The following is a 19,162-nucleotide window of genomic DNA, read 5'->3' as shown; positions in this document are numbered from 1 at the left end:
AATCTTCTTGCTCTTCAATTTCCTTCAAAGGTTACCTCCTCCAAGGCTCTAATCTCTCATCAAGAAAAGCTCACATGAATTTAGGGTTTCTGGAACTCAAAGGGAAGGTAAAGAGGCTGGGGAAGAAGTGTTATGTTCTTTATATAGGGCTCAACCCCTGGAATTAGGGTTTTCTCCACTCAGCACCAACTCGCCGAGTCCACCCATGCTACTTGCCGAGTTGGTCACTTAACACGCGACCAGAGTCGCGACCCAACTCGCCGAGTCCATCCATGGACTCGTCGAGTTACCCTTCCACATTTACACCTTGAACCCTGAACTTGCACTCCTGAACTCGGGATGTTATTCCGCAAGTGTGGCCCTTCTGGCCTCCAGTCCTCGAATCAGTGACTTGGTCCGCTTGGCTGCCAGCTGAGACTGAGTCGGCCGCCGATCCATCCTCTGAGACTCAGCCTCCTCCCTAGCCTGAGTCTCCAACTCAATCTCCCTCTTCCAGGCATTTTCCTGGAGCTCAGCAAATGTCCGGTACGTCGAGTTCGACACGAATTCCCAAATGTCCCTCCTCAGAATGCCCAAATACCGACTCATCCGTGCCTGCTCGGTAGACACCTGCTCAGGGCAGAACATCGCCCTCTCATGAAACTTCCAGGTAACCACGGTAACTGAATCATTACCCTGCTTGAGGGTCAAAAACTCCTGAACCAACCGTTGCCTCTCCACCGGGGGAACATACTCGTCTCTGAACTTGGCGGTGAACCTCTCCCAGGTCACCGCTGAAATCTCTCCAAGAGTGAAGCTCGCCGTCACGAACTTCCACCAATCCTTCGCCCCCACGCAAAGCTGGTTCAAAGCGAACCATACCCTCAGATGCTCCGGACATGAACACGTATAGAAGCATCCCTCAATATCAGTAATCCATCTCATCGCAGCGATCGGATCCTGCGTCCCATCAAACTCAGGTGGCTTCGTGTTGCTGAACTCCCGGAACAACAACGAGTCACCTCCCTGAGGCCTGGCAGCAGCCACAGCTGCTGTAGCTGCAGCGGCTGCAGCCTCAGTCACCGTGGCGTACTGCTCATCGAAAGTCTCAATCACTGTGGTTTTGATAGACCCAAACATCTCCGAAATCTCGGCCCTGATCGCCGCAGCCACCTCATCGTGGATCATCTGACGAAGCTCCTCGTCACTTACACCGCTCGCCTCAGGTCTGTGGCATGTCCCAACCATGATGTCTCTGAAATATAACACAACAATATCAAAGACTCATTCGAGCATGCTCGCGCTCAATAACTCGACCCTACATGTTCCTTAGTATCCAAAGGATTCTTACTTGGAGTGTGCACTGCTCCGGTGTCTTCGGTAGTACGGGCCCTTATACTACCGCCTACACCGCATCAGTATTCACCCTAAGTCCTCCTCATTGGATCCCAGATCACAGGTACTCTATATCTCACTGGCATAGGCTACCCTTCGGTAGACCTCTTATTAGCCCCTCACTGCTACCTACTCGCTCTCAAGCATCACATAGCAGCACAATCCTTCCTAGGCTAAGGCATCACAAAATCAAGCCACTCTAGTCCTAATATGAATACCTAGCTAGCTCTAGCATGCATAATATAACATATCATATCTCATAGCACATAACGTAAGGGCATTTTGGGGGTTCACCGTTCGGGCACTGGCTGACCGTACACACTGCTCCGCTCTGGTTGTCTCAAAATCTCTTGCTTTTTAGAAAAATTAGTTTTTATCGTTTGAATATTTTCTCAAATCCTCAGTTTGAGTTCAGTTACGCCCGAAGGTGCATCCGAATCCCTCAAACCAAGGCTCTGATACCAACTTGTAACAACGTAACTTTTCAAAACAATTTTTCATTTCTTTAAAACATAATTTCATTCAAGACAAACCATAAAATCCAATGTAACATGGTCATAATACAAAACATATCAATCCCAAGATCAATCATATCCAAATCGGCATGTATGTGTGTACAAGTCATGTCAGCGCCTTCCCACGGTCCTCACTAGTACCTGAAACACATTACAACTAACATTGTAAGCAAGAAGCTTAGTGAGTTCCCCAATATACCACTTACATACATATGCCTTTCCAGGCCATACTCCATACGACCTTCCGGTCCATGTGTCTCAGGAGACTACCGTCCCAACCCGGTAAACCTTCCGGTCCTACCCGTGTCAACCTTCCGGTCCATAACTCAATGGCCTTTCGGTCCACATCATATTGCCTTCCGGCCGATATCATAACGCCTTCCAGCCCATATCAAGAATATCATACATATCACATACATAGCGCATACGAAACAGGCAACTCATAGCATACAACGCATATATCTCATAGCATATCAGACCTTCCGGTCACACATAGGTACCCTTCCAGGTACAGTATAGTGAGAAGACTCACCTCAGATGTCTCGGTAAATCTCTGACTCAGAAGAAATACGATCTAGCCTCCGCCTAATCACATAAAGTAAATACTCTCATAAATATATCTCTCGGGACTAGACTCAACCCACTCTTGGCACCCTCAGAAGGGCAAAAGACCATTTTACCCCTCTTTGACTCAAAGGCCACATTGTTGACCAAATCCTATCAGTCAACAAAAGTCAACGGTCAAACTTTGACCCGACTCGTCGAGTGCACTTAGGCGACTCGGCGAGTCTACACGTGTCCACTAACTCTTTAGTCTCGCTTGGCACGTCGAGTCCCTCCCCTTGCTCAACGAGTCACACCTGGCATGAATCGCGGGGCCACCCTAACTCAACTCGCCGAGTCTCAAGATCAACTCGGTGAGTTCCGCTTTGAACTCCAGTCCTCTGATCCCCCCCTGACTCACTAAGTTATTCCCCCAACTCGGCAAGTCCACTCACTGAGTGATTCATGGGAAACCCTAACCCTACTCGCCGAGTCTGCCCTTGCGCTCGGCGAGTTCATGCCATGCACAAACTCAAATGGCCTCCTGAGGTCAGATCTGTTCCTTGAATCCATAGATCTGACCTTCCCAAGCCTGATAAACACGTAAAGTTCGAGTCTTGACACTCATGGGACGTCTAGGAGGCTTCACTTGATGATTTAGCCCCAAAAGCAACATCCTTAGCTCAACACCTCCATATCTCAACATAAAGCCAGCTGAGATAAGTTCTATAGACCACTATGGGTCCAGATCTGAAGTATCAAAGTGAATAGGGCCATATCCTCACAATCTTCTTCCAATAAAGGTCATAAAACTCTACATCTATGGATTCCTTCCACAAAACAGATAAAGGGGCGATATAATACCTCAAAGATGAAGTCTCTTGCTCGATATCCATAGATGCACAACCTCCTTGGTCTCCTCTAAGTTGGAAGCACCTCCTTCTTGCAAGAATCAACCACAAAGATCAAGAAATGGCTCTTATCCTCTCACAAACGCTCTAACTCCTTTAGGGTTTCTCTCTGGGGTTTGGTAGCCGCAAATGACGGCCCTAAGGGCCTTTAAATAGGTCCCAAACCCAGGAAATTATGGTTTCATTAAACAACGTGGACTCGCCGAGTCCAGCCATGAACCCGGATAAGAATCCACGACCCTATTCGGCGAGTCTAAGCACCAACTCACCGAGTCCCTTCACAACCTCCAAAAATAAAACAATAAAAATATATCTGGGAATCCGGATGTTACATATTGAATTGTATAAAATATAAAGATGAAGAAAAGAATGGTGTGAAGAAAATATGGTAAAATGATATGTATTTATAGGTAATTTTTTTAATAAATTCATTGTTGTCAATTGTTATTACTCATCTGACCGTTTGTTGCTGCCAATTCTCTGTTTTCAAGATGTTAACATCAATGAGGTGTACCACAACGATCGGGGTGGTGTTTTGGGCATTATATCGGCATTGTGGAGGTGCCACATAGGCTCCGCTCATCCACGACATTATGCACCCATACGCGCTAGTCTGACACTTATAATGGTGGTGATAATTTTTTTTTTATCATAATATAGACTGATTTTTTTAACATAAATTAAAATGAGTGATTAAATCCATAAAAATTACAAAATATACCAATTATTTATTTATTTATTATGTTATTAACCCAAATCTTATCTTATACTTAATTAACATGTATTCGTCGACCAAGAACTATAACTTTACAGGATTATCCCTGGTTCGAATATTTCTTGTGGAGCTATCTCACTTTTCATGAAATCAAACATTCACACTTCATAAATCATAATCATATCTTATGGATCAACTTGAGCAATGATCAAGCAACACGGTTTAAAGATAAATAATGAACGAGAAAGATCCAAAACCATCGTTATCATGGAGAAAAAGCACAAACCATCGCAATCAGAGACACCCAATTACCCGCTAATCACAGCCCTTCAATTGACTTCACCGGAAAAAATAATCCTCATGATCTCCGACCACCGCAGCCTCATAATGAGCAACAGTCACAGACGCCATTGTCGGCCGACCTAAATTATTGCTTTCACTCATTAAACCCGACAGCTGTAGGTACCCCAACTCCCTAACCCTAACCCCACAACTTTCTCTACAACACACATCGCATGTGACTCTTCACTCTTCAATCTCCAATCTCAATTTCTTCAATCTTCACATAAGCTCTTCCTCCGTCAATGGCGTCTCTGCTTCTTCTCACTCCGATATGCCTGGTGTTGTTCGTTTTACTAGCGGTCACAAGCGCTTCCGGTGTCGACGGCGGATTAAAGCAGCTCCAGCTGAATCTTGTCACCGACACTATGGAGATGCCGTTTTACGATGATGTTAATGAAATCGAAGGGGAAGATGATGGAGGTTTAACAATTTCTGGTCGTAGATCTCTGCTATGGGGGAATATGAGATACTACATCTCTTATGGTGCGTTGTCGGCGAACAGAGTGCCGTGTCCTCCACGCTCCGGTAGGTCGTACTACACTCATAATTGCTGGAGAGCTAGAGGTCCGGTGCATCCGTACAACAGAGGTTGCTCCACAATCACTCGTTGCCGCCGGTGAAAATCCGCCATTGGAGGTTAACTGGTTATGGTTAAGGTTTGCTTGAATCAATGGTACTTCAATTTGTTAATAAATTAATGCATTCGCATTGACTTTATATGTATTCAGTATTGGTTATGGGATTTTGATTATTCGATTTGTTGAATGACTCCATTGATTCTCATTGAAGAACGTTTCTGATCCATTGAATTCTTCCATTGTTGCATTCGCATTGTGTTTGTATGAATTCAGTTATGGTTATAATTAATACATGACGATATAAATTTGTAAGATGTCTATTTTGATGAAACATATAAATTTGAAGTAATGATTTGTTTTGGATTTTCTCCATGAACAAAGAGTATAAATAAACCATTGATTATTTGACTGAATGACTATACTATTATTTGTTAAAATATTGAGTAAATTACACGAATGGTCCTTATGGTTTGGGGTAATTTGCATGTTTGATCCCTAATTTATTTTTTTAACTCGGAAAGTTCCTATTGTTTGTTTTTGTTACACCATTGGTCCCTAGTGTTTGTTTTTGTTATACGTTTGGTCCTTATCTTACCTAAAAGTATTATTATTTAAATAAGAAAAAATGGTGCGACAGGTAAGGTATGGTGAGGGGATAAGGTTGGTGGTGTGTTTATTTAAATAAATTAAAAATCAATGGCAAAATAGGTTTTTTAGGTAAGACAGGGACCAAACGCATAAAAAAACAAACAATAGAGACCTTTCGAGTTAAAAAAATAAGTTAAGGACCAAACATAAATTACGCTAAACCATAGGGACCATTCATGTAATTTACTCTAAAATATTATTTATTTCCATGTTAAGTAAATCGAGAAGAATGTTATTTGACTGAATGACTATATTATTATTTTAATAAAATATTATTTGTCGACGTCTTAAATAAATCAATTCTTTGATTTTTGTTTTTGAAAAAGGATAAAGTTATTGACGTGTAATATAAGCCTAAACACGATAAATCCATTTGTTAATAACTTAATATAATATAAAATAGAGATGTTGATTAAAGTAAACAAATTGTTTGTTTTTCTTGCAAGTTGCAACTAATCATATATTCTGGAACACACTATTTCGGAATGTCATTTTGAATCTTTAGACTTATCATTTTAGAGTGAGATAATTACTTGTTGATTGTGGTAGCCTCACGCTATGAGGTATGTTGACATCATTCCACATTATCATCAATTCCGTTTCACAATACATTCAATATTAGTTGGAAATAGTATTCACTAATGAATAGAAAAAAGTCAATGAGAATGCATTCAATTTGGAGCTAACCAATCAAAATCCTCATAAGCATCTGTAAAGCTAGTTACTCCACATCACAACTACACCCATTGGAGGAGGTGTTCACACGTGAACATCCCCTCCACGTAGATGTTTACGTGCATAAACACCCACATACCCCATGGCCTAAGTTTATATGTGTCTTTTGAGGTTTCATGTACATATAACCAATTATCTTACAATATGCAACATAAATAAAACATATTAATCATTTTAGGAAAACATATAACAACATAAATAAATAAGAACAATTTTAATATACATATAATTCAATACGTTACCGTATGTAAAATAAATCCTAAACCTTAAACCATAAAAAGTACAATACATTATGAAACATTCTCTAAAGCTAAAACATAAATCGTAACTAATACCATTAATACCATTGCATGGGTAGACACACTTGGTCTATAGTTATTTGGTTATTTATGGCCAAAATACCAGATACCATATGTATTTTATAAGAGATGATTGGATGGTTTAATATGCAACCTTGGTAGATCTATTACGCACCCAAAGCCGAAGTCTAAATATACGGTGAATAATAAAACAAACTTTAAAGTGGTGTATCTACGTTTTCTTATATGGCAACAAAAGAGGTGACATGTGTAGGGATCAAAGTTGTAAAAAAACGTTCGACGTTTACTAGTGGGTAAACTGGGGTTAAGAGATTAACCAACTACGCGGGGATTAATCGAAGGATTAACCAGAGACCATTAAATGCTAATTTGTTGAATTTTAAAAAATTAAATATGACTAATATCATAACAAAGTTCATAAATACCACTAATATTATAACAAAATAGATTAACATGATTAATACAACACTAATCATTCCTCAAATAGTTTCTATTGAGATCAAACTTCTTCAAACTGTTAGAATTTCAACATTTTCTACTGCTTCACTCACCGTGTATGCAGAGATTAATCACTAAGTGTCCTCTAGTCGGTCGAGTAGCATCTAGGGATTAATCGGAGATTAATCAGGATGTAGTCGAGATTTTTACAACACTGGTAAGGATAGTGTGAGAAACGGTCTTATCGATGTAGTGTTGGAGGTAAACCATCCCTTTCAAGCCAAGTTAAGCTATAAGACTACACATCAGGCTACACCTCCTAAGTTGGTTGTAACATCTCTACGGGATTATTATCCACCTAATGTAATATCAAAAGAGTTTGTCAACGACATATATGGGATATATATGTATCATACAGATAAGATGTCAACTATAAAAAAGAAAATCATACCTAATAAACATAAATGGTTGCCATGGAATTGAGTCGTAGTATTCGCCTAAGCTTGGACAATGTAATGGCTCGAGGGATCACATTTCCTGACTTAGTACCAATGTTTGGCTAAGTCACAAGCTAATAGAGTGGTTTTTCAAATACATCAATTATATGTTGCAAATTCTTCGAATTTCTCCATTTAACTAAAAAAACACCCATTTTTAGAAACTCTTGATCAGAAAAGTAGTTGAAAAATAATCACCAAACTGCAAGGCCATTATAAGAAAAAAATCCATCTTTCCAAAGAATATCTCGTACACATCTAGATGAAAGAAAATTTCTTGCACTTAGCTTCATGGATCTGTAACATGTTCTTTGCACATGTAACGCATAAGTAAGGAATCCCCTTTCACGTCGCCCTTCGAGTGCATACCTTACAATGTAATAAGCATGTCAATTAGTTTTCTATAATATCCAAGACATATGATTATATATGCTACATAATACCAATGTAACAATAAAGTTACTCAAATAGATGACCTTATCTCTTCCTCCAAGACTTTAGCTTTTGTCGATCCTTCATTTTCTACATCTTATAGAAATTTCAATATCCATATCATCTTCGTATATATGTCATGAACCAAAAATTCCACATTACTTTTTTTACTAGTATCATAAGTAATCCTAATATGTACTTATAGGATTGATATAATCATTTTTCAACTTTATAGAAAAACTTCATAAGTAATATACAACATCATTGTCGTCGCTCCATATATATTTATTTCAATTTTAACAAACTTTGTTTCCAAAATTTTATATTTAGGTAACTCACTTTTTGTAATATTTTTATATATCGTTTTAGTGTCTTTCATTTATCTTACAAATCACTTGACACTGCTCAAACTCATAAAAATACTCAATTTACCCAAATATAACATATGTGCACACTTTAGTTAATAATTTGTATTTTCCATAAAGTGTCATTATACACATTCTTATCCTCTATTCAGTGTTAGCTAATCTAAAAATATCCTTTTAGTGGAAGATACATGTATAAAGGTCATAAACACCCTTTAAACTAATTTTTGTTTCAACACTTTGACGAATTGATTTAGGCATATACTTTTTGTAATGTATTTTTTTTTATTAATTTTAGGACATCTTTCATGTAACTTTCATATCATAACACGTTTCTAAGGCTATACCAAGACTTATATTGTCAAAGGTCTTACATTTGTACACTTTATACCATTTTAGGTAACTTACTTTCATAAAGTTTCTAAATTAGAAACACTTGTCCAAGTTACCAAGTTACATCCAAGTTATCGTTCACATGTTTTACACAATTTTCAAATATCAGTATCGACACATTTGCATACCAATATGTTGGTTAAAAACATAACTTCCATATTTTACGACTCTTTTGATCATTTATACCGCTTTAAGTTATGCTTTACTTACATAATCAAACTTCCATATTTCTTTAACTATTGCATCATTGTATACTATATCCACGTTCATTTTCATACTATTACACATACATGTAAGATTTTTTTTACATATAAGAATTGCATTCTTCATTGCAATTTACCTAAAAGGGTAAGCTTCCATTTTGGTTCCCCTACTTTTGAAATATTATCTTGAAACCCATGAATTATTAATTAATAAAAGAAGTAATCTATTATTTTCTATTTTGTTTCCTATTAACACCCAACTCTTCGATGTGGTCCTCCATCGTTGCAATAATATCATGAAACCCTCGGAATATATAAAAATGTGATTTATGTTACTTTAATTCCCATTTTTACTAACCATTACAATGAAACTGTAACGTCCCAAAAATACTGATAAAATTTTCATTTTTAAACCTTCGGATCCATACAACCATTTGTTCCAAAATCAATTAGAGTAAAAGGTATATTTCAATCATCAGAGTAAAACAATAATAATCAGTGCGGAAAAGCCATTAGGGAATGGCTGGAAGTCATGCTGGGCCCTTCCCTTCGAAAATGAAAGTACTGAAAATGTTTAAACCATAAAACCGTAAGCACGAAGCCTAGTGAATTCCCCAAAATACCACATAACAGTATGGGCCCTTCCCATAATATATCAGGCCCCACTTATCCAATCATAACGGGCCTCGCCCAACATATCGGGCCCCGCCTAACATAACGGGCTCCACTCAGCATAACTGGCCCCACACAACATAACAAACAGGCCGCACCCAACATAACAAACGGGCTCTACCTAGCACATAATGCAAGAGTCACAAAGACAGCTAGCATCCTACATAGTACAATGAGAAGACTCACCTCACTGATGTAGTCAATAGCTAACAGCTCTCACAACCAATGAATAGGTGTTATACACTTCATAATAACGACATAAGGTAAGCCCTTAGTTTACCTTCTAAAACTAGAAATTTGACGAACAATCAACCCATGCCAAAAAGTAAACAGTCAATATCACCAAAAGCTAACTCTCACGTCTTGACTAGCCTAAGGTCATGTCGTGACTAAAAAACTTAACCCCAATCCAAACTCCATATTCAAATAACGCAGTCGCGATCAAAACCATTGTCACATCGTGATGGCCATGCCCGCACGTCGTGACAGAGCCAATCCAAAACAATCGATAAAATCTCATTGTAGCGCCGTGAGCTCTATATGGTCACGTCCTGACTACAACAAATTACAATAGCTTAATGTGTAACATCCGGATTCATAGGTATAATATTTTATTCTTTTATTTTTGGAAGTTGTGAGGAGACTCGGCGAGTTGGTGTTTAAACTCGCCAAATATGGTCGCGGATTCGTTTCCGGGTTCACAGCCGGACTCGGCGAGTTCATGGGTGGACCCGGCGAGTCCACGCTGTTTAATGAAACTCTAATTTCCTGGGTTTGGGACCTATTTAAAGGCCCTTAAGGCCGTCATTTGCGGCTACCAAACCCCAGAGAGAAACCCTAGGAGATCTAGAGCGTTTGTGAGGGAGGAGAGGCCTTTCTTGATCCTTTTTGTTGGTGGATTTGCAAGAAGGAAGTGACCAAGGCAAGAGGAGGCTGAAGGAGGTGCGATTTTGGTGACTTCTAAGTTCATAGAGCTCATATTGAGGTATTTGTTCGGACCCTTTTTAGTTTTGGTGTTGAATCTTAGTTTTAGGGTTTTCTAACCCCTTTAGAGGATGGATAAGTGGAGCATTTGGTCCCTTCTCGAGTCTATGCTTTGGATCTGGACCCAAAGAGGTCCAGAGACCTTTCCCCTTGGAGCTTTATGGGTCATTTTGGGAGCCATGAGCTTGGGATGTCATTTTTGGGGCTAAATCACCAAGTTAGACCATTATATAAAATATATATAATGAAAATTCATTTGTTTTGATAACTTTATATAGGGATATCTTTAGAAAATTCCCTAAAGTTTGGACCTAATAATAAAAAGTACCTCTGATTTTTTTATGATTATGTTCAAGATAATGGTAACGTTAGCAAAATGATCCTTAACCATATCAATGCTTATGTTTATCGGTTTTTTGGGTGTACTATAAATAAAAAACCATAAATTGCTTTTTTGTTAATAGGATCAAAGTTTAGGACTTTTCTGAATTTTTTTATATATACTAAATTCATTTGTAAATTGACTCATATTTATTTATTAAAAAAATCAAAATAAAGATACCATCTATACCCATTTTATTAAAAAAAATGCATATTTATTTATTAAAAAACTTAAAATAATGATCATTTATATATCATTTTTGTTTTTTTAGTGATTTTTCTCTTCAATAAATATCATAATTACGACTATAAAGATATCATCTATATCGTATATAGCTTAAGATGATTTTTGTTGATTTGTCGCTAGGAGCATGTTTCTAGGCCACATGTTACCTTCATTGTTAAATTTTCAATTCATAGGTGTAAAACAAGATGAATTAGGTAGGAAGATTCACAATGGAAGGAGTTTCCACTTTTTTAAAAAAAAAATGACCAAGTGAAGTTCAATTTGTTCTACAATACTTAACTTAAATGCCAACACAGTCAAATAATTTCACAAAATGTTACAATACTTATAATAATTATAAAAAACACATTCTAAATACAATTAGGATAATTTTTTGATTTATCATAAGGAGCATGTTGTAATACTTATAATAATAATAAAAAACGCAAACCAAGCACACCGCCATCCAACACGGTGGTTGGTGGTGGCAGGAGACGGCAGCCACCACCTTGGTGGTTTAAGTTTTCTTTTCATTATTCTTATCTCTAATTACATGTTACAAGGCTTTAATCAAGAAAATAACACACACACACACTAATTGATAGACCCACACACACAGCTACCCTTGTGGTGGCCGATGGTGGTATATGGTGGCAGCCACCACCTCACGGTGGTGGTGGTGGCTTTTCCGGCCAAATAAACACCCAAAACCGCTTCACTATAATGAACACACGCACACACAAGTCTTCTGTTTGAAGAAGGAGTCCAGCCACCCACCTGGCGGCGTACAGCGGCGATGGTGGCACAAGAAGGCGGCAGCCACCATGGTCGGCGGCCATGGTGGTTTGTCTTCGGGTCTTTTCCTGTCTATCGAGCATCGTATCACAATCAGCAACCTAAAACATCCCCCATGTTTGCGACATACGGCTGAACCACACACACCCACGCTTATCGGTGGTGGCAATCTATCGTCGGAACAACGACTACAGATTGTCGGAACAACGACTACAGCAACAGCAGAAGAAAAGAAGAAGTGTCGGCGGCTCACCGCTTGTTTGTTACATTTACAGCAGCGGATGAGGGCTTCCATGCATGGTGGCGACGAAGACTAAAAGGCAGTCTAATCGAGCGACGGTGACAGTCACGCGCACAGATTCCTCTTCCCAACGTTAGGGTGAGCACGAGGAGGTTGCTCTAGTGGTTTGGGGCTCCAACTGAGCTGGTGTGCGACTCGACGGAGGAAAGTAGCGGCGCCGAAAGTTTGAAAGAGTGATGGTGGTGGTTGAATGCATCATCTAGGTTTAGGGTTTAGAGGGTGACGAGAATGAAGGGTTATAAACCCCGTCCACATCCAACCTTTTTCCATACTTACGCTTCCAGTCCCTCCTTCTCCTTTTCTGTCAAATTAAATCCCAAAAGTTACCATTCAGCCCCCCTGACTTTTGAAATCTTTACAATCCAGCTCCATATGTTACCCTTTTAGCCCTTGCCCTCAAAAATCCTTTCATAGTAAGTCCATATTTTACCAAATGGCCCTCCACTTGGAGAATCTTTTGCAAAAAAAATCCAGAAATTACACTCTAACCCCCAAGACTCTCAATCATGTCATTTGGCTTCCCGAAACCAACACTCCGTTAATTATTATTTGAATTTGGGCTAAAATTAAATAAAATAATAGTAAAAATTACCTCTCGGAGTTCCAGGTTTATCATTTAATTATTCTATTTTAAATGGGATGTTACAGAAGTAGATAAACTCTGAACGAATATAACACATCAATAATCCATGTTTAGTTCATTCCTCAAGTATACCTTATGGTAATAATTAATATTACACCTTATTATTATTTTTTTAAAATCGTTATATCAACAGGCTCATGGACCGATTTACCCCTCTCAACCCCAACCCCATTAAAGGTTGATACTAATTATCCAAGAAATCCCCTTAGCTTTCTATGGATGTAAAATACATACTCTATTCATTTTCTATCAAATTCTAACTATTTTAAAAAATGGTCATAAAAATTGTCCCCTTTTCTAGACCAATAAGTGAAAATGGTCATCAACACCCTAGAAGTGATGAAAAACATTCCATTGAAAATCATGTGACAAACTATACCCTTCCATATAAACTCAGCCCTTGGATTCATGTAACTTGGATTTCCCTAGATTTATTTACACATTTTACAAAATGACTATTGAAAACATCATTTTTCTGTACCAATCTTTAAGAAACGAAAATTCCATCCAACTTAGGAATAGAATTATACCAAGCCCAAATTATGGAAGTAACTACACATTGCTACCATAAACCAGGAAAAGACCTAATGTAAAATAGTGCTTCCTATATATAGTTATGATTTTACAAAAAGACCACAGTGTTGAATGAAAATTTCAGACCAACATGTACTTAAAGTAAAAACTGTACATTTGTGTGTGAACTCACACTATGAAATTTTGCGGAATCAGATTAAACACAATTACTAAAATCTAAGAGGAAACCTCATGTAATTTTAAGTTTCATACATTTAATTATGATTTTTCAAAGCTAGTGAACACTTTCATAATTTTACAAAATCATTATGTTTAAGCTTACATTCCACTTATCTCATTAGGGGGTGTTTGTTTTGCACTTACCCGGTCTAGTAAGAGTTGACTGCTAACTCGATCAGCAATCAGACCGTTTAATAGAGCTCCAAAGTGGCTGACTCAGTCAACAGCAACTGACCAATGGATTGACTCGATCCCATACAAAATATAAGTTGACTCGTTCATTTTTCTTGATTGCCCTTGTTTTCCCTTATTCCAAAATACGTATACTCTTTCATCGCTTCTTCCACAAACGCAACTACCCCTTCTCATTCTCCAACAATGTCTCCTTCTACCAACAACCCTCTCGTCGACCACCAGCGTCGCTGGATGCCCCATCATCGATACTCCACCACTAAGAACCAATTCGATTTGGTCTATTTTTCCCTAATGATTGCAACTTCATAGAAGGAAAGTGAAGAACGACATACATTGATTCATCTCATCTGATTCTTGATGTGAACGTATTTTTTTTTCTCAATTCATCTAATTTGATTCTTGTTCATTTTTTGCAATCAACTGGATGAAGGATTGAGATGAAAAAATTGATGATTGAGATGATGAAACTGAGATCAATGAAGATGGTATGTATTTTGTTTCTGAAGAAATTGATCATCATAAACTGAAGCTTTGAATTTTCTTTCATTTGTAAGTAGCTTGTTACAAGACCATAGAAATTTGAAAAAAAAAATCGTTACTCATTAGCATTGTGATTTGTTTACTATTATATTTAGAAAAATCAATAATATTGGTATTTGCTTCAGATTACAGGTCACATTATATGAAATTCGTTGATGTTGTTTACAAAAATCATGCATAGCTCACTAAAATTAGTAGATTGTGTTTATAAAAATCATACTCATGTCACTAACAGGTAGTTTACCAATAGCTTTGTGATTAGTTTTTGAAATCAGTATTTTTGTACATTTGTTTCAAATTTCTTGGTAACAATAGCTTTGTGCCATTGTTTATGTAACAGTGGCATAACATAACAATAATATGTAGCATTACAATAGCTTTGATGGTGAGTGTAAAATTTTGTTGTATTACGAAGACTAAAGAGAGTGCAATTGAATGGGTATATGGCTAGTATAAGATTTGGTAAGATTTTCCCTGTATTTTTGGACTTAGTTTTTCTCATACATAATATGATACTAATATTATCATATTTTTATGTAGATACACTTTCAAATGGTAAAAGTGAAGGGTTTTAGTATACTACAACATCTTATGGTGCATATACAACCCTAAATGTTTTGGATCTATGTTTTCTCTATATTATACATGCAATATTGCTTCCAAATCATTAAGCCTACAACTAGCATGGAAATGACATAATCAACATAAGATTGAGTTATGGACTTACCTCTTTGTTGTTGCTTGTAGAACTTCTTGATTTTGGCCTTTAAGAACTTAGTGCCCCAAGTGTTGCACCTCAAATGGTTCACAACACACCTAGGACAAATGATGACTTTTGAGAGAATACCCTAACACCAAAATCAACTCAGTGATCTCCAAGAACACTAGTATGTCATTTTGGATGCTAAGGGGATTCTTATATAGTGTGGCAAGATTAGGGTTACACCATGTAAACCCTAATGTGCATGACCTTCCATATTCCTTAGGCTCCATGGGTTTAAACCTCCATGGGTTGTCACATGGGTTTAGCCCAACCTAAAGAACCATGGATCATTGGCCCACACCATAAGAATGAATGATTTACCAAATCAATCCCCATATATTTAATTAGTCTCTTTTGATCACAAAATTTATTCCAAATTAATTCTTGATCAATACTAATTAAATCATATGATTTCAAATTAATATATTAGAACTTATAATATATTAACAGATCATAAATAACCACTTCTCAAAAGTCCATCCTATCAAACTGTCCTGGTAATATGCAACCTAAATGGACCATGCTACTCTCGGGTCAAGTACATACCAGTTATAGTTATGGGCTTAGACACATAATACAACAGTCTCCCACTTGGATAAGTCTAATAACTATTATTGCAAGTACGACTCCACAACCCGACTAGCAATCGTAGCTCTTAAAAGCCATTGTCGAACTCTGACATAGTCAATGACGCGTCCATTTGATAAGGGATCATATATTCCTCCATTCTAGATATCATATGGACTGAGACATGGATTTTAATCAATATATGTGTCCATCTATTGTTTCCCGATTTCCGATTTATGATGACCGACTAATTGGGCAAATCAAATCACTCCATGCTTGGCCAAGCACTTAGGGTTGTCATCACTAAATCATCGAGGGGCCCACAAATATCGTTTTTATCCACATGGGGTAAAAGGAATGGATTGTCACAACTAGGAATTCTATACCGTGTAACAACAACAATGATAACATTTGGGAACCGAAAATGTGAAAGCACGTATGATGCTTATTCAATAACAACAAAATCCCCATCAAACACTCTATACAATCACTTCAAATAGTCAACAAAGAACTGGAAACCCTAGAAATCCCGGTTTAAGTCCATTATGGGCTAGGATTTCCTTATTGGGCCTAATGGGCCAATATGCTTCCAATTTGACTATTTTGGGCTTAGAACTCTTAAATAGGCTCTAATTAGACCCACTTTCATTTATTTTAACATTGTGGGTCATAATGGGCCTAGAATGAAATAAAATACCCTAATGGATTTTATTGGGCCATAACTAACCTAATTAGCTTTAATGGGCTATGAAACCCATTATTCTTGACAAATGGGGTCATAAACCATCATAGGAGCCCAATGGGCCGAAAATCATCAAAATGGGCCCATGATATGGAATTAAGCACAAAAGGCCCAAAATTCTATTCTTTCTTCACCCTCTTTCGGCCCAAGTTAAAAAAAAGAAAGATGCAAAATGGGGAGGGTTGACTTTTGGAGGTGCCACCTCCTTATTGCACACCATGTACCCATGCATGGACCAACATGCATCTATAATGGTCACCTCACCCTCTCTCTTCTCCTTCTTCTACTCACGGCCGAGGGTCACCAAACACACACATATATCTTCAAACTCTCTCCCCAAACACTCTCAAGAACACTCTTGTTCCTCCATTAAAATTTTCAAGATCTAGGGCATTTCAAGGAGGTTTTTCCACAAAAATCATCATCTTAGGTAATTTGATGCTTGGATCCATAATCTAGACTCTTTGTTCTATCAAAAATCTCTTCTTAACTCATATAAACTCATGATCATCATCTTAGAATCCTCTAAGTTCGAGATCCACCCAAGAGAGCTTGCTAGGGCCAAAAATAACATCAAACTTCTTCCTTTTCTTCTCAAATCAAAATCAACAAGCAAAGGTGAGTTCATACCCCTTTATTTTCGGTTTTCATATGTTTTATGTGGGAGAATACAAGTAAAATGTGTAGATCTATGTGTATGTGTATGTTATGTGTGATTTCATGTGTTTATGTGATAAATATGTAACAAAAGGAATGGAAATCTTGAGATCTATGGATCTAAGAGGAATATAAACATGATCTAGAACATCTTACACTAAATAAGTTAAGAAAATTACCCTTTAAGATTAAAGTATACATATTGCAACATAAAACTCACTTTTGGGCTAAAATTGTCAAACAAACGAAACTTGGGTTGAAAAATTGCTATTCATGGTTTTCTCAAGGATTAAAAGAGTCAAAAAAGTACAAATAAGTGTTTTTATGAATATCATACTCTTTTAAAGGTTAGAAATGAAATTTATGGCTTAATGGGCCAAATTTTGGGCTTTTCGGCCCAATGAGCCAACACTTGCGAAAATTACAATTTTCAAGGGGTTGAAATGATAAACTTCTCAAAACAGGAGGTAAAACGGTGAATAAAACTAATTTTGGGGTTAAAATGATGTATTTTCCAAACAAGGATCAAAATTGTAAACTTTTTGGATTTTGGGTCAAAATTGTAAAAGTTGCAAAAGGTTTGGGCTTTAACCGAAAAATACTTTTCTGGAAGGGCTAAAACTGACAAAGAATAAGTTTTGAGCTAAAAATATCACTTGAACAAGTCTTTGGGTCAAAGGTGTCAAGAAAATGGTTTAAGGGCATAAAATGTCTTTTTATATATAAAAGGACTAAAATTGTCAATTTTACCAAAGAATGGTTGAAAGGGGTTCAAATCAAGATTTTTGAGTCAATTACTTTATTTTAAGATATTTTAGTAGAACTAAAAATACCAAACTACAATTCATGAACATGGAAAGATGAAAATACGTATAACTCCAACATCGTTAAAAATAACCGACCGACTTGTTCCGGTGCGAAATTAACGATCACCCAATCAAACTTTCCAACATTAAAGTATACCTAAAACAAGTAAACGTTAAATTCTTTGGGCTTGAAAGTTCCAATCATGCTTGTTGGGCCTTTGTGACCCATTAACATGATTTTTGGGCCCAAGGGATAATAATAAATGTTATTGGGCCTTCTGTGACACAATTTCATATTTAAGGGACCCTCAATGGCTTTTAAGTGCTATTGGGCCTTAGTGGCCCATTAGCATTGCTAATAAGGTCCAAGTGAATCAAATGCGAAATGGGCCAGCGTGTCCTTCGTATATCCAATAGCCATAAATAATACGTGGGATTAGTAGGATTTTGTAATCCTCTTCTCCTTGTTTATTAGGCCTATCATCAATCCAAGTAAACAAATACGGGTCGATAATCAAAAGTAATCAAAGTTAATTGGGATTTAGTGAGTAATAACGGGTAGCACCAACGTGTGTCGGTCGTAGTCTGTAGTTATAATCAAAGTCTCCTAGAGGGAGAGCGAGAGTTTGTGTATAGATCTATACAGGGGTGACTCCCCCAAACCTCAGCTGTTCACTACAGTTAGACTCGACCAGCCTAGGGTGACAAAATCTTAAGATCAATTCCGGCGTTCACCAGAGTGCCATGACAGACGAATTAGTCATTATCACGCATGGTTATAATGACTCACATAAATAAATCCAATAATAATCAAGTAATCAAGGCAAATCAAAAATCATTCAAGTGATGGAATAACAATTCAAACAGTTATATGATATTTTTTTATTGTCGGAAAACATCAGGTTTTCCGGGGAAGTACAACATTTTTCACTGGTACTTTTAATACGAATCTTTTCAACTATACATGTCTGGAAATCATCATGCATATATTTACGGATCTTCACACTTTTATATAAACAATGGTCTTTTCAGAAAATATCGGATTTTCTGGGTTGTTTTCTTTCAAACTACACAAAACATTTTTCATATCAAACCTGCTTATGAGCTCACCAACATTTCATATGTTGA

The 19,162-nt window shown here is 37.4% G+C and overlaps 1 pseudogene; it reads left to right on the top strand.

Moving 5' to 3' along the window:
* Positions 1-4,257: 4,257 nt before the first annotated feature.
* Positions 4,258-5,204, top strand: LOC145093218 (protein RALF-like 34 pseudogene; annotated as a pseudogene).
* Positions 5,205-19,162: the final 13,958 nt, after the last annotated feature.

Source organism: Lactuca serriola, chromosome 3 (genome assembly GCF_051521515.1).
Source record: "Lactuca serriola cultivar US96UC23 chromosome 3, Lser_US96UC23_V15, whole genome shotgun sequence".
NCBI lineage: Eukaryota > Viridiplantae > Streptophyta > Magnoliopsida > Asterales > Asteraceae > Lactuca > Lactuca serriola.
The sequence above is the reverse complement of the archived record's forward strand: the minus strand, read 5'-3'. Positions and strand labels throughout refer to the sequence as shown.